General features: G+C 39.6%; 1 long non-coding RNA gene across 1 annotated transcript; it reads left to right on the top strand.

Moving 5' to 3' along the window:
* The first annotated feature begins 8,818 nt into the window (after nt 1–8,818).
* Nucleotides 8,819–10,065, top strand: LOC309699280. The gene is made up of 3 exons (XR_014274295.1): nt 8,819–8,904; nt 9,112–9,203; nt 9,929–10,065. It is a non-coding gene; the product is annotated as an uncharacterized lncRNA (long non-coding RNA).
* The last annotated feature ends 5,797 nt before the right edge of the window (nt 10,066–15,862 follow it).

The following is a 15,862-nucleotide window of genomic DNA, read 5'->3' on the forward strand; positions in this document are numbered from 1 at the left end:
CACAGCTGACACACATGAACCTAACGACAGGACAGGAGAAGTGAAACTGAATACGCTGACAATGAATACAGACTTTCAAAGTAAAACGGAAAACAAGGAGATTAGACATAACAAGAACTAAATATAATCACGCAGACATGACACATGAACCAGGGAGACTTAGTACAGGGGGAGATGACATGAACAACTAAGGAACAAAACTAAACTGCAATCTAGAAATTAACTAGGTGAACTAAGCTAGGTGCAAATGGATACAAAAGATACATGAAACTCAAATACTGGGTCGCTTGACCCAGGACCATGACAGAAAAGTCTTGAAATGTAATTTTTTATTTTTTTTAAGTTTTGCACAATAAATGTTCTTAAAATGGCATTCTGTACTTTTTTGAAGTGTGTTTATTCATCTGCAATTTATCTGGTATGGGAGTATTTCAGTCATTTTGAAAAACATTTTTTATATATCGATAGAATGAATTAAAAGCTAAATTTGCCCTGGGCCATATATAAAGTATAGCCCAGTGGCACCATATGAAAGTTTAGGCATTTCTTTTGGCCCGAGTTTCTTCAAATTTAATATTTGAATTGGGGGAAAAGACCAAAACAAGTTCATGTGAATTAATTAATAGCTACTAATTAAACTTCTTTTATTTTTCCACCAGAAATGGACAATATCATTAGAAGAACTGCCATGAATGATGACAAATAGGGAACTGGAAAAGAAGAGATACATTCTGTGTCATGTTCATGTGTCAAAACGGCAGGAGGACTCAATCATTAACCCTCCATTATAAATGTTTCAATGTGGGGTCAGGTGAAGACAAGAAAAGAGGCTATTACAATTTAACCGCATCAGAGCTACAGAGCAGTGGGCTTTAAGGCCTGTGTTTTATTTAAAATAATTAAACTTTGGAAAGACCACACAGTCATTGTGCAGCATGTCATATGATAAGCATTATGGCCACGATCCTTCTGACCCAAAAAATGCACATTCTAACAGTATGTGTGTTAGCCCTGTTGAGTCCTACTGCAACTGTTCATAAGTGGAGTTCTTTGCAAGCATCTAGTGCTACCTGCAAAATTAGCAGAGCTGGACAATGACAACTATCCAAACATGGAAACAGACATTTCTACCTTGGCAAAAATTGCAATGAAAGAAAGGCATTACTCTGTACACTGTGAGGACTCAAGTGATAAAAAATAAAATACCAAGTTTGTTTGGAAATCTGTTTTTTTTTGGGGGGGGGGTTCGGCCGAAACATTTCAGTGCACTTGTACATTCTCTTACTATAACACTAGAATATCTTGTAGCCATTTAAAACAAATGAAAATCATTCTGAAAACTCCTTTATCAACTTTGAATGTTGTGTAGTACAAAGCACAGAAGATGCTGTTGAAAAACTAAATGTTTTAGAAACTGTTAAAGCCAAGTCTATGCACAAGTACAAGTAGACTCTGCATCTTATGTAGACATTTCAAAGGGACTGCTTCAGTTGCTAACTTTATTGAAAACTAAAGCTGAATAGCTAACTTAACTTTCTGCCAAGGAAAGAAATTGTTTGGTCTCTAACTGTCGAGCAGGTGTTGTTTGAAATGTGTTTTATTCATTACTTTAGGTTGGTTGATTGTATTTTGTACTGCTTCATCTGTGCCCGTCATTTTTCAGTAGGGTCTTATTTTTATATTACTGTGCATTATGAATAAAAGATTACTTATTACTAAAGGTCTGCTTTTGTAATTGTTGGTATTATTCATAAAATCTTCACTCTTAATTTTTTGCTCCATAAAACAGTACCTGGCAGTTTTTGGACATGGAGTGGCAGAGGTTGAGGTCCTGTGAGTCATCCAAAAGGGAAGTAAAAGGTTTCAGCATCCAGCCTTTTTATGATTGAATGCAGAGTACTATAATAGAGTTATCGTTAAGTGATTTTGCTAAAAGTTAATGTCTAATTGCAATTAAGAATATAACCAGGTATAAGTCTTAATCATAATGATGAATAAGAAGAATCTATAATAGGAGTCTCAATATCTGACCTCTCACTGAGATTCTCTTTAAAGTGGCATGTTAGTGCTAATGCTGACCTTGGGGCTCAGAGGTTCTCTGTGTGTATGTATTCAGGAATGTTAACTTGACCAATGTCCAATGGTTTGGCTGCTTTCCTGTTGGATTGTATAACACAGAACTAATGCCCCAGTGGCCAGGGCGTGCCCACCCTCCTCTCTCTCCTTCACCCCAACATCAGTATTAGAAACCAGCATTAGCTCAGAGTAGATTGGATTTCTGTATAGTGCAAGTGATTTGATTCTATGATTATTTGATTCAGCTTTTGCTTTGTTCTTGCTAAATTAAATATCTCTTCAAAAATGATAAATTATGGACATTATCTTTTTAACCCTCTGTGAAACACTAAAGGTAAAAACCTGTGTAAAAAGTTTACATCTATTTAAATAGCTCTCACAGATTACTCCGGTCTTTAAAATGACCAGATCTCTGGGGCCTGTTTTCCAGGCCACTAAATTAAACCCAGTCAATTACCAAGTGCACTGATCCTAATCCTAATAGGCACACAAGTCCAAACATCTAAATGTTTAATACAATAGACAGGCACAACTCAAGCATGGAGAGTCAGACACCAATCCAAATATGGAGCATATACAAACTCAAAGTGAGTAATTATCTGATGGTTAAATAATAAGACTGACTCAATAGAGTAACACTAATAAGGGAAGACAAAGAGGAAATAAAAATGACAACAGTGTAAACATACCAAGACTCATAAAATAAAACAGGAAATTAACTGAAACCCAAGAGTGTGACACATATACATTTATTGACACATGTGATTCGTTTCTTTCTTTGCCACATTTGTGCGATATGTGACGTCACTTACGTAATATTGTGTGGATTAGGAACCAAAAATTTTGCTCAACAGTTAACTCAATACAAAGTCAAAACATGTGAACATTTTTAACCAATCCTGTTTTACAGATGACATTAATAGCAAAAAAAAAAAAAAAAAAATTCAACAAGTTTCATAATTTAAGAGAGGTGATCCATTTTGTCACAAAGGAAAGAAAAAACAGAATCCACTGCTGAAAGACCAAAGGTGTTAACTTTCAGGTTTTCTTGGATTTTGCAAAGACTCTGTTATTATAAAATAAGTGTATTAAGAATATTAAACCAATAATCCAGATAAGTGGAAATGTCTCATATCACCAAAAAAGATATCATTTTCATTCCTTTGTTATATCTGCACTTGAAGGATTGATGCCTTTACAGACTTGTGTCCCTTGTGACATCACAGGCCAATCTTCCAGCAAAGCCAAGGCCTAACTCCCCAGCCTCTTCACTCAGGATACTGAACAGAGTCAGTTTAGTTTGGGCCTTCTTGGGGCTGTCAAAAACCATCGCAGGTAGTTTGCCTTTATGACCCTGAAGATGACATTTACCCGATATTCTGAAGGAATCACTATTTCTGTAAGGACAAAAGAACATTACATTTGGATGTGTTACACTTCTTTTTCATGAGTGAGTACAGCCATTCGTTTTCATTCCATTACTAACAAGCTATGCTCTGTTGTGGGCAAAAGACCTGCAACTGACAAATAAAGGCTCTCTCATCTCTCTCTCTCTCTCTCATCTATCATATGATGGCCCAGGACAAATTTAGCAATTTTTTTAAAAATTGCCTTAGCTGAACCCACAGTGCGCTACACAACCAATACACACTTCCCCAGTTCTTCTAGTCACTAGTGATGGGATTTCCGGCTCTTTTTTTAGAGAACCGGCTCTTTCGGCTCGGCTCACTAAAAAGAGCCATCTCTTTCGGCTCCGAACCGGCTCTTCAGGTTGTTTTGTTGCTTTCATTAATTTATTATTAACAATAATTTAAAATTATGCACAAAAGGAATTACTAATGTAAAAAAAAAAAGTGGTTTTATTTATATATGTTTATATATAAATATATGCGGTGACCCCTAGAGACAAAACACGTACAAACTCCAAAACACATTTCTAGCGTTAACTGAACTTCAAACTAAAGTGTCCACCCTAAAACCAGTCTATTGTATTGTAAATTGTGATTATTTATTCTGAATCATTCTTAGAGACTACAATTGATTGTCTAATTGCTTTTGAAGGTAACATTTTCGTTCACTCAGCTTTTACTCGGGGTTCTTGGCTAGTTTAGCGTTACCATGCTGTCTTGGCGGATGCTTGCTAAGAACCAAAGTTATGATACCAGCTTTATTTTTGGTTGTTTCTGACCGGGATGCAGTTTTCCACTTTACCATTTATGCCATCTTTTGTGCAATAAAAATAATTGCTCATATCCATGCTGTAGACTGCGTCGCTATTTTCCTCCTCTGACACATGAACTGTAATCAGCTGTTTGTCGTGCAAGTGCAAGACCCGATAAGCAGGATTAATAGACAGTCAGAAAAGGAGTTCAAAGGAAGTGGACTATTAGGAGCCCGTTTTCTACAGGAAGCAGTTCTCCATTTCCATTCCTACCTGAAATCACCCCTGTCCCTGGAAATAATTTAACTTCATGGGCACAGTATGCACTGCCACTCAGTTAAATTTCTTCCATGTAAATTCAGCTAAGCAGCCAAGCCAGCAAAGCAGACGTCACACACACAAGAGTGTCTGCTAGTGATGGCCCATTTGAAGCTGAAGCTCTGGCACATGTGTCAAAAAAGAAAAAAAAAAAAAGGAAAAAATATGAACACATTGCTTCAGAAACACTGAGCTGAAGCTTGGTTCGTCTGAACAGAGTCATGTGATCAATGATGTCCCGAAGCTTCATTTGGCACGTCACTGCTTCAGTACCCAATTCAATGGTTTATAACAGGGGTGCCCAATCCCGGTCCTCGAGAGCTACCGTCCTGCAGCTTTTAGATGCATCCTTGTTCCCCAACACCCGAATCAAATGAATGGCTTGTTATCAGGCCTTTGCCAAACATGATGGCATGCTGAAGAGGTAATCAAACCATTTGATTCAGCTGTGTTGAATCATTGGCAGGATTTGTGTTGTGTTTTGGTGATTTTCTGTGTTATTTTTGAGGTAGTGAACCAGTGTGTGACATATTTAGAGACATGGAGCCAGACGCTCTGCCTACTCCTAAATAAAAACCAGTTCATCAGCAATTCTGCTTCCAGGGCCCTATTTCAGGAAGCCGGTTTAGTGCAAACTCTGAGTAAGTATACCCTGAGTTAACGAAAACTCTGGGTTTTCGGTTTCACAAAGCGAGTTTAGATTCATTCTGAGTGAGTTACTATGACGACACACTCCGTGAAGCTAACCTGCCCCCTAGCAGGTTTACTTCAACTAACCCTGACGTTCTCCGCCTCTTTGTCAGAAACCTGACTGTAGGAAGTGTCAGACATGGCGTGCTCCTTCCTTGAAGAGCCAGTAGATGTTGAAGCCCAAATTCTCCGCAGAGCTCTCCGCCGGGAGAGAGTGATTAGAGCGCGTTCGGACATTTTATCATTTCCTGATGATTTTCTGTGTGAACGTTACAGTTTTTCAGCACAATCTATAATTTATTTGAATAACATCCTCAGGCCTAATATTGCTCATGTGACACATCGTGGACATCCTCTCAGTTCTGTACATATTATTTGTATTGCACTTCGGTTTTTTGCAAACGGGAGCTTTCTGTATAATATTGGTGACGCTGAGCACGTTTCCAAGGCTACCGTCTGTCGGGCAGTCAGGAATGTTACAGTTGCACTGAAACGTCTCCTGTACGTTTTTCATATTTATATCCTGTTCATAGCCTGTACATAGCTTGTACTCACTACAGCCTTTACATACTTAGTTATAGAATATTCACAACATACTTCATACCGTGTACATTATAACATACCATAATAGACCCATTTCTGTAGTATACTTACATATCTATACTATTGCTAATATATATTGTAATATATCTATATCACTAAAGCACTTCTGGATGGATGCAAACTGCATTTCATTGCCCTGTACCTGTGCATGTGCAATGACAATAAAGTTGAATTCTATTCTATTCTATTCTACTCGTTTGTGGTGTTCCCCGGTCATAGACCCACAAGATTTATCAAAGAGGGATGCCACAAAATTGCAGGTATCAGGATGAACGAAACTTAATTCATGATGTGGTGATACTTGGACTACTACTTAAATTTTACATTTATTCTCACGGTTCCCAGGCGTGATTGGCTGTATAGATGGCACTCACATTCCAATCATTGCTCCTTCAGTAAATGAAGGAGACTATGTGAACAGGAAGTCTTTCCACAGCATTAATGTACAGGTACATAGTTCCCTGTAGCATTTCAAACTAACAAATTATTTCATTATAGTAATGGATGCTAATTCGTGTTCTCTGCACTGTGAAGATCATATGTGATGCTGCCAACATTATCACAAATGTGGAAGCCAACTGCTCAGCCTCTGTGAGTGGTGGTGGTGGAGGACCCCCACCTGTTTTTCGGGCCTCCGCTTTTTTTCTGTTGGCTATAACGGGTCACATTTGAGAATATAGAGTAAGCAAATATGTACTTGTAATGTGCTCAGATAATTTCAATAAGTGCTTACAGAGGGGAAATTAATGTAGCCTCTAACTGCAATTGATTTACATGGGACAAACAGACCAAGCACTATGGCTCATAATACAATTACACCTTACCTGTTTGGACTATATTTTTATATTTCATTTTTACTTGCTGCCAGGAACGTTTGGGGCCTGTTGGGTTGCACCTGCGCTCACATCACATCACAAAATAAAATGTATGAAATACAAAATAAAATGAAATAAAATAAAATAACGTGTTAAATGGGTGGAAATCCCTAGATCAATGTTTAAATTAACACTCACGCATTGACTCTGTCGGCTATGTTTTGCCATGCATGCTCCCTTTCTTTTGCAGCTGAGGCTGTGTTACTTTTTTTCCGCAAAATTTGCATGTTATCTGCATATACTGCCATCAGAATTTCGGCCTCAAGCGCTGTGAAATACATTGACCGCGCCTTCTTTCCCTCCGTCTCCATGGTGACTCGCTTAATCTGTGCTCCACTAATCAGGGCTTTATGTATCCTCGTGCGCGCGCTTAACTTGGGGTTAAAGCAACTCCGCGTTGACTGAACTAATTGTTATCAGCCTTTCTGAAACCGAATATTCCGAGTTGGACAGTTCGGGGTTACTCAACCCTGAGTATCGTTTTTCACTCTGAGTTTTCTAAACCGGCTTCCTGAAATAGGGCCCTGGATGAAGTAATGTGAGATCATTGGGTGGCTTAAAAGGGGCTACGCATCGATAGTAGAAACATTGATCGGCAACCCTTTGATTGGTCGGCGAAAATGTCGAAGGAGCGCGCTCAGTATTTTTCGGCAGCAGAGCAAGAACTCTTTATTGAGGAATTTCAGGAGTTCCAGAGTTTAATTAAAACGCAAGGGAACACTGCAAAGGCTGCAAAAGCAAGGAGAGAGGGCTGGCAGAAAGTTGCTGACAAATTAAACACGTAAGTAATTCATTATATTATATGACATTATACCATATTATATTATATCATATTATATTATATTACATTATATCCTCTTTCACATTAGAGCCACAACAGGACCCACTAGAACATGGGAACAAGTAAAAGTGAAATATAAGAATATTCTACAGAATGGTAATATTCATCACTTATATTGCTTTTAGTCTCTTGAAAAGAGACCCTGAAACAATCTGTTTGGTTGTGTATAACAGCAACCAAGAAAAGGGCAGAGCAAAAAAAGACAGGTGGTGGTCCTGCACCCCCTCGTCACACCCCGGCAGAGGAGCTGGCCCTAGGGTTGAATGCCACCAGACCCATTGTTGAGGGCATCCCTGGGGGCAGCTCTTCCTTAGACCAGCAGCCGGGGTGCAGTAGCAGCAGCACCTACATAACTGGTAAATGAGCTCATAATTCTATTTGTAGAACGTAAAATATTTGGTTGTTGCCTTAATTAACATGCTTTTTGTACTTTGACATTTATTGACATTGTGGGTTTTTTGTGTGTAGTTTTACATGACACTCCATCACTTTTACCTGTTCCCATGCAAGGGGTGACTGAAGCATGCACAGTAAGTTGGGAGATATATATATCTTTCTTTTTTCAATTATTTAGACCAATAGGCTGTACCACATCCCTTTGTAACACCATTTTGTTTCCATTGCACAGGACAGTGACGCAACCCTGTCAGATGACTGTGGTTTAGAGGAAGTCCCTGTAAGTTCATGCATAATTTGGCCTGAATTTCCATCTAATTGTGTACTGCTATGTGTTTCTGACTGCAGTATGATTTGCAGGCCAAGAGGCCGGCAGAGAGGCCTGATACAAAGGTGGGCAGTGTTGTAATTAATTTTACTTCCTATATGACATGTATTGACCGTTAAATGTTGTTTCTACAATTGAAACAGGGTGACATTCGTTTGCTCTATAAGAGCAGTCTCCAGCAAAAAATGGAGTATACTGAGCTGAAGAAACCAAAGCTCCTAGGTGAAATCGAACTTCAAGCTCTAATGAGGCAAAAACTTCAACTAGAAATCGAGTTGCTTCAAAAGGAACTTCAGAGCAGTGGCGGAGCGGGGGGGTGGCTTACTGGGCTTAAGCCCGGGTTGTTTTTTCAGAAGCCCGGGGTCTTTTGGAGTGTCATTTTTTCATAGTTAGATGCCTGGCTGACAACTGTATAAAACAAAAACTACACACAATATTCGAAGCACATAGTGCACACTGTGGGAATTTACGACTGTGTGTAAATCCCCCCTAATATTGGTATGATCCGAGCTCAGACACTAAGCGACTGAGCGAGGGGGCGGGGCAGCTGCTGCCTGCGCGTGCGCTGTTGGAGAAGCGCAGCCAGGCAGACAGAGGAGAGCTGAAGTTTGAGCAGGTACCAAAGCCAATCATTCGTACTGTACCAATAATGTAAATATGACGGTGCATCACAAAAGATTGATATCAAACTGATCATTTGACCCATGTTAAGTTACTTGCTCTTCAAGTGAATCAACAAATGGCAACATGAAAAGCCGAACAACAACACTGCTGTTTTTTTAGAGAGTCTTAGCTTACATGTGTGTTTATTTCATATTTTCAGTTGTTACCCTCCACGGCTAAATAAATCGGTTTCAGTAATGCACTGATATACAAGAATGGACATAAGGAGCTTCTTTCAAAGAAAAAACTCAGGTAGATGTTATTTTATATATTGTACTTTGTATGTTGTTCAGTATATTCCTATGCAAAACAAAAATTTCAACACACAGCAGTATATTGACAGTTGAAACCAGATATTTACACTTTATGGAAAACACAAGAACATTTTTTTACTGCACAACATCAGTTTAGAGTAAACTTGTTTTGTTTTGGATAAATAAATATTGAAATATCTTTTGAATTAGTTAAAGGTCAGAATAAAGAGAGACAGAGCTTTCTATTTTTTATCTCTTTCATCAAATTTAGGAGTACATATACACTAAGTTTATTGTTAATTAATAAGAAAACTCCAGACGATTCCATTCTGAGCTGAAGAAGCTTCTGATAGGTTAGTAGAGTCCATGTGAGTAAATTGGTGGCACAGCTGTGGATGCATATAAGGCAAAACACAGAGCCTGTTTCTTTGACATGGGAAAATCCAGAGATATCAACCAAAACACCAGGAAAAGAACTGTGGAGCTCCATAAGTGTGGCTCAGTTTGAATACAATTTGGTGCCATTTGCAATTAAGAAATACAGATAGTTTCTCTCTTTACTCTTAAAGTTAACAAATATGTTTTTATATTTATCAATCTAAAAAAATAAACATTTAGTCTGATTTGATGTTACAATTAAAAAAGTGTTTTTATCTGAAGAGTCTGTAAATATCTGGTTTCAACTGTATATTTGATGATGTTGGTGTTTGGCTTGATTGTCAGCACAAAGAGGGAGAGAGAGGAGCAGAGAGAGAGAGAGGAGAATGAGGACAGAACAGATGAACAAGAGCAGGTGAGACACACATGTTAGTCAAATGGTTGTTTACCAAAAGTATCACCGTATCATAGGTACTCATGTATCTCGTACCTAATGTTTCTTTTTAGGTTTGTTATTTTTCAAATTCTACATTTATTAAGTTATGCAGGCTTGTTTTCACAGCAAGGCTAAATAATTATATGAACCTTTCTGAATCTAAATAGTGGACTTCGGTAGAATTAAAAAATAAGTGTAGTGCAGGTTTTAGTGCTACTATCATCTAGTTCTGATTCTGGTTCTGTCTTGGTTAAGTCCTAAGTAGTCCTGATTTTGAACTGTTGTAGTCCTGTTTTAATTCCGAATCAGTTCTGGGTCTGGTTGAATTGGGGTTTAGCCCCGACTTTGTTCTTGCTGCTTAATTTAAAACCTATATGAAGTCCTGCTTTTTTGAACAAAACTCAAAACAGAGCCTATAACCCCCCGCCCCCATCCCACATGCATACTACCCTTTAGGGCTAAGCCCTGGGTGTATCAAATGTCTGCCTCCGCCTCAGCTTCAGAGTAAGTAAAAATACACTTTCATACAGAGCACTATTGATGACCTTGCGTGATACAGTATATATGATTTTTTTTCCAGGCAAATGATGACTGGCTTGTTTTTGATGAGACAGATAAAGATGCTCAAATAAATTTCAATGACAAATATGTTTTGTCATGTTTTTAATATTCGAAATTGTGTTGCACAATTCTGTCCCGTGCAGCTCTGCCACTAGGTTGGTCCAAGTGTACTGGCTGGAGGTCATCATCAGGCTGCACCTCCACCACAGGAGTCCTCTCTTTTCTGATGGTGGCAATGTTGTGCAGTACGGCACATGCAACAATAATGTCACCTGCCCTGTCAGGTGCAACCCTCAGGCTTTTCAGACACTGAAATCTTCCCTTCATTTGCCCAAAGGTCATTTCAATGCGTGCCCTTGTCCTGGCTAGAGCTGCATTGTAGCGGGTTTGTGGCCCAGGGTTGGGGTCAGGGAACGGTGTCATGAAGTACTGCCTGCATGCATAACCCCTGTCTCCAAGGAGAATCCCATCGTAGGCCCCTGTGTAATGGAGGAATGCTGTTATGTTAGGTCCAAAATAAGTATGAAATATCAAAATAAGTCTGTTTTTCTTACCACGCTCAAATAATGTGCATAACCCTGACTCTCTGAAAATCCTCGAGTCATGCACTGATCCAGGCCACTTGGCTTCCACATTTGTGATAATGTTGGCAGCATCACATATGATCTTCACAGTGCAGAGAACACGAATTAGCATCCATTACTATAATGAAATAATTTGTTAGTTTGAAATGCTACAGGGAGCTATGTACCTGTACATTAATGCTGTGGAAAGACTTCCTGTTCACATAGTCTCCTTCATTTACTGAAGGAGCAATGATTGGAATGTGAGTGCCATCTATACAGCCAATCACGCCTGGGAACCGTGAGAATAAATGTAAAATTTAAGTAGTAGTTCAAGTATCACCACATCATGAATTAAGTTTTGTTCATCCTGATACCTGCAATTTTGTGGCATCCCTCTTTGATAAATCTTGTGGGTCTATGACCGGGGAACACCACAAACGAGTACAGGAGACGTTTCAGTGCAACTGTAACATTCCTGACTGCCCGACAGACGGTAGCCTTGGAAACGTGCTCAGCTTCACCAATATTATACAGAAAGCTCCCGTTTGCAAAAAACCGAAGTGCAATACAAATAATATGTACAGAACTGAGAGCATGTCCGCGATGTGTCACATGCGTAATATATGGCCTGAGGATGTTATTCAAATAAATTATAGATTGTGCTGAAAAACGGTAACGTTCGCACAGGAAATCATCAGGAAATGATAAAATGTCCGAACGCGCTCTAATCACTCTCTCCCGGCGGAGAGCTCTGCAGAGAATTTGGGCTTCAACATCTACTGGCTCTTCAAGGAAGGAGCACGCCATGTCTGACACTTCCTACAGTCAGGTTTCCGACAAAGAGGCGGAGAACGTCAGGGTTAGTTGAAGTAAACCTGCTAGGGGGCAGGTTAGCTTCACGGAGTGTGTCGTCATAGTAACTCACTCAGAATTAATCTAAACTCGCTTTGTGAAACCGAAAACCCAGAGTTTTCGTTAACTCAGGGTATACTTACTCAGAGTTTGCACTAAACCAGCTTCCTGAAATAGGGCCCAGGAGAGCAAATGATAAACAAAGTGTTACGGCCCTAGCAGGGCCTCTCTCTCCTGAGGGTGCCTGTGTGGGCGTGTCCCACTACCTCCTGCCTGAGATGCCACCTTTCCCGCCGGTACAGCTGATTCCCATCAGCGATTAAAGGTATTTAAGCCCAGAGCAGGGTGAGCTCTGGGCCAGAGTGCCATTTGTGTGGGTACAGCTAGTGAGCTGTGTAGTGTGGTTTCCAGCTAGTGAGCTGCGCTTTCCTTTTGACTTTTTGCTTTATTTGACCAACGCCTGAGTTTTGTTTGTGTTTCTTTTATGGTGATAACGGCTTGTCCGTCTCTTTTAGTTGAATTACTTCAATAAAACTGTTTTATTTAACTGTTTCGCCTCCCTGACTCCTTTTTCTGACTCGGTCACTTTTGTTACTTCCCCCTCACCGCCTAGACCCCCCCCCCCCCCCCCCCAGGGGAACGTAACAAAGTGATCAGCGGGTGCATATTAACCTCCACTAGCTATTACTAGGAGAGTTGCTCGCATGCTCTCCCGTGGAGCTGTTTTCTACAGTAGAGTAAGAGTCCAGTCCAGTGCAGGGCTGGTCTTCTTTAAATCACATGAGGAACCATTTTAAGGCGGAGGCTGCTCGCTCTGTGCTTTCTGTTTCATTCTTAGACTGCAGCAATGGTGAGTAGCAGCTTTTCACTTCTTCACTGTCATCTTCTCTGCCACCAATGATAGTTATTTTATTCTGTCAATATTAAATTAAATGTTCTCTCATGTTCAAAATAGGCTGACCAAGAGCAAAACAGGTATGTCTGCAGATTCTGCTGAAGCCAAAGTTATCAGACCTCTTGTGTTTTTAAATCCCTAACAGCTCACTCATTATTTTAGAAAAGAAGAATTTCTGAAAACTCAAGGTTTCAGAGAAAATGCCTACAAGATTATCATGAAGATGGATGACTGGTCTAACATGGCCCCAGGAAGTAAACACTTAGTGGATGAGGTGGGTTAATTTTGGCACCTTTAACACTGTCCTGTTATGTCACTTGTAACATTAAGTAAATGTGTTTTCCCTCAACAGATTCTTCACAGCATCTTCTTTTTGGGCAAAATCAATAAAATCCCTTTTTCTCCAGAAGAAATAATCTCTGATGGTGATATTTTGAAAGCCTTAAAGGAAAAATTTCCCAGACCTTTTCAATTCTATCTGACTCAGCTTCCCAGACGGAGTCCGTTCTCCTGTGTGCTCGACATGGTAAGATGACTGTTCTCACATTTTCAGTCAATCTGTCAAACTTCCGTTTTAAAGAAAGTAAGAAACAAAGATGGATTTTTGCTTGTTGATTTGAAATTAGATATATTTTGAACTATTCCACTCCATCTCTTATCTAAATAAAAAGCATCCAATTGTCCTGCATAGCTAAATAACTCAATAGACTAAACATCTTGATCATATATATATATATATATATATATATATATATATATATATATATATATATATATATATATATATATATATATATATATGTATAAATACATAAATAAATAAATAAATAATTAATTAGGGGTGCAACGATATTCGTATCGATATTGAACCGTTCGATACAGTGCTTTCGGTTCGGTACGCATATGTATCGAACAATACAACATTTGTAATTTATTTTATCAATTTTCCTTCTGACGATGCTGTCTGTGTTGAGCGCTCAGTGAATCTGTGTTCGACTACTCCGCCTAGGCTGCACTGTCGAGCGCAGATCCACTGAGCGCTCAACACAGACAGCATAGTCAGAAGGAAGAGCGCAGGGCAAGCTAGCGAAACAGAAGTTAAGCTCTCCTTGCAACAGGCAAATTGAACCTCATTCAGATCTGGCGTTTGGAATTATTTTGGTTTTCATGTGACGTATGACCCTGAAGGTAAGCGCGTCATGGACTAAAGTAAAACAGTATGTTGGATGTGCCACGCAATGCTCAATTACATTGGTGTGAACTAGTGTGTTAGCGCAGTTAGCTCGTTAACGTGTTGGCCGTCTAGCCCCATGCACGGAGCGATCGGCGGTAGCTCGTTAACGGAGATTTGCCGTGTTGTGGCGTTAAGGTCATTTCAACGAGATTAACCTGAAAGCACTAGTGGGAACACAACGAATATGACTGCACATTTACACCGACATCATCCTAGTGCAAAGACAAGTGGAAGCAGACAAAAAAAAGCAAGCATGCTACTAACTTTAGCCGAGTCATTTAGACAGCCGTTAGCACATGATTCTCCTTATGCTGCTGAGAATATAGCCCAGAAGAAGCGGATAGTATAGCTTTTATTTTGGAAAGAGCCATTTCTCTGTAATAAACTCTCTTTTCCAAAGATGAGTGATTCCTCAATCAGATACAGGGCTCGCAATATCGCTAGCCCGACGTCCCGGGGCTAGCGATTTTTTTCAGTCGGGCTACCAAAATCTATCTCTGCCCTGCCCGTCGGGCTATTGTAGGAAAAATATATGTCAATGCTTTTGCATTCTTTCAGAAATGTAGCTGGGTAATTATGTCATTGGCATCGGTGAGCCACTGTCAATGTGACATATTGAAGTCGCGTTTGAATTTGCGCTTGTTTTTTGCTTTCACTTTGCAATCGTGCGAACTGTGTATAGAGAGCGACAGCACTGATCTGTGAGTTATGATAATTTGTGCACCAATTCCTCTGACATCGTCTTATTAATTGTTAGCTTACTATGCAAACATGACAAGTGAAATCTCCCGCAGCTTAAACATGTGAGAGGTTGATCGCGCAGAGAATCGCTGAGCTTATGTGAGTCCGTGTGTAAAAGCATTTCAGTTCTGCTGAGCCAAATAAGACAGGTCAGGGTGAAGAAGTGACAGCCAAAGAAAAGCTTACCACAAAATGGAAAAGTTATGACAAATCAGACTATAAGGCAAAAAGAAAGTGCAGCTTTATGGTTTCATGGACAAAATAATTTCTGTGGCTGCAATATGACGAGCTAAATAACCAGGGCTGCACATAAGTGGTCCGCAGGTGCGCATTCGCTGTCAAAATAAAAAACACGCACAAGGGTTAGGGTTAAATTTAAAAACTGTACTTTTGAGTTAAAATATATATTTATAATTTTAATAAATGACAAATTAAAAATGCATGAACATTTTTTGTATCGAAAAAATATCGAACCGTGACACCAAAGTACCGAACCGTGAATTTTGTGTATCGTTGCACCCTTATAGATCTATCTAGATATATATAAATTTTATTTTCCAGTTTTTCCCAAATTATAGAAAGGTGGCTCTGTGCCCTAAGCCTACCTTTGTGTCTAAGGTTAGGGAGTCTACCATTGGAGCTATCAGTTTTTCATCCACCGGCCATTTGCTGATGAGAGCCAGAGGCGGCTTAATTCACTTTGTCCTGTCTGCGCATTATGCATTTAGCTAAACAGGACTCAGGGGTTTAGGAAAAGCAACCAATTCTTTGTGTCCTGGGCTACCTCTCATAGAATGAAGCCTATGTCACATCTATGGCACAGGGGCTATTATAAAAGGATGTCTGTGGACCCCGTGTCCTCGAAATTGTTGGTTCGTCTTCGAGAGACGTTGTGGTAGTAGAGCTTCCATGATTGGTCACGCCAGAGGGCACTTCCCACAGTGAGATATCTCACTTGGTTTTTAGAGAAAAGGGGTTACGGATGTCATCAAGC

This window comes from Aulonocara stuartgranti (assembly GCF_965226115.1).
Source record: "Aulonocara stuartgranti genome assembly, chromosome: 22".
NCBI classification, from domain to species: domain Eukaryota; kingdom Metazoa; phylum Chordata; class Actinopteri; order Cichliformes; family Cichlidae; genus Aulonocara; species Aulonocara stuartgranti.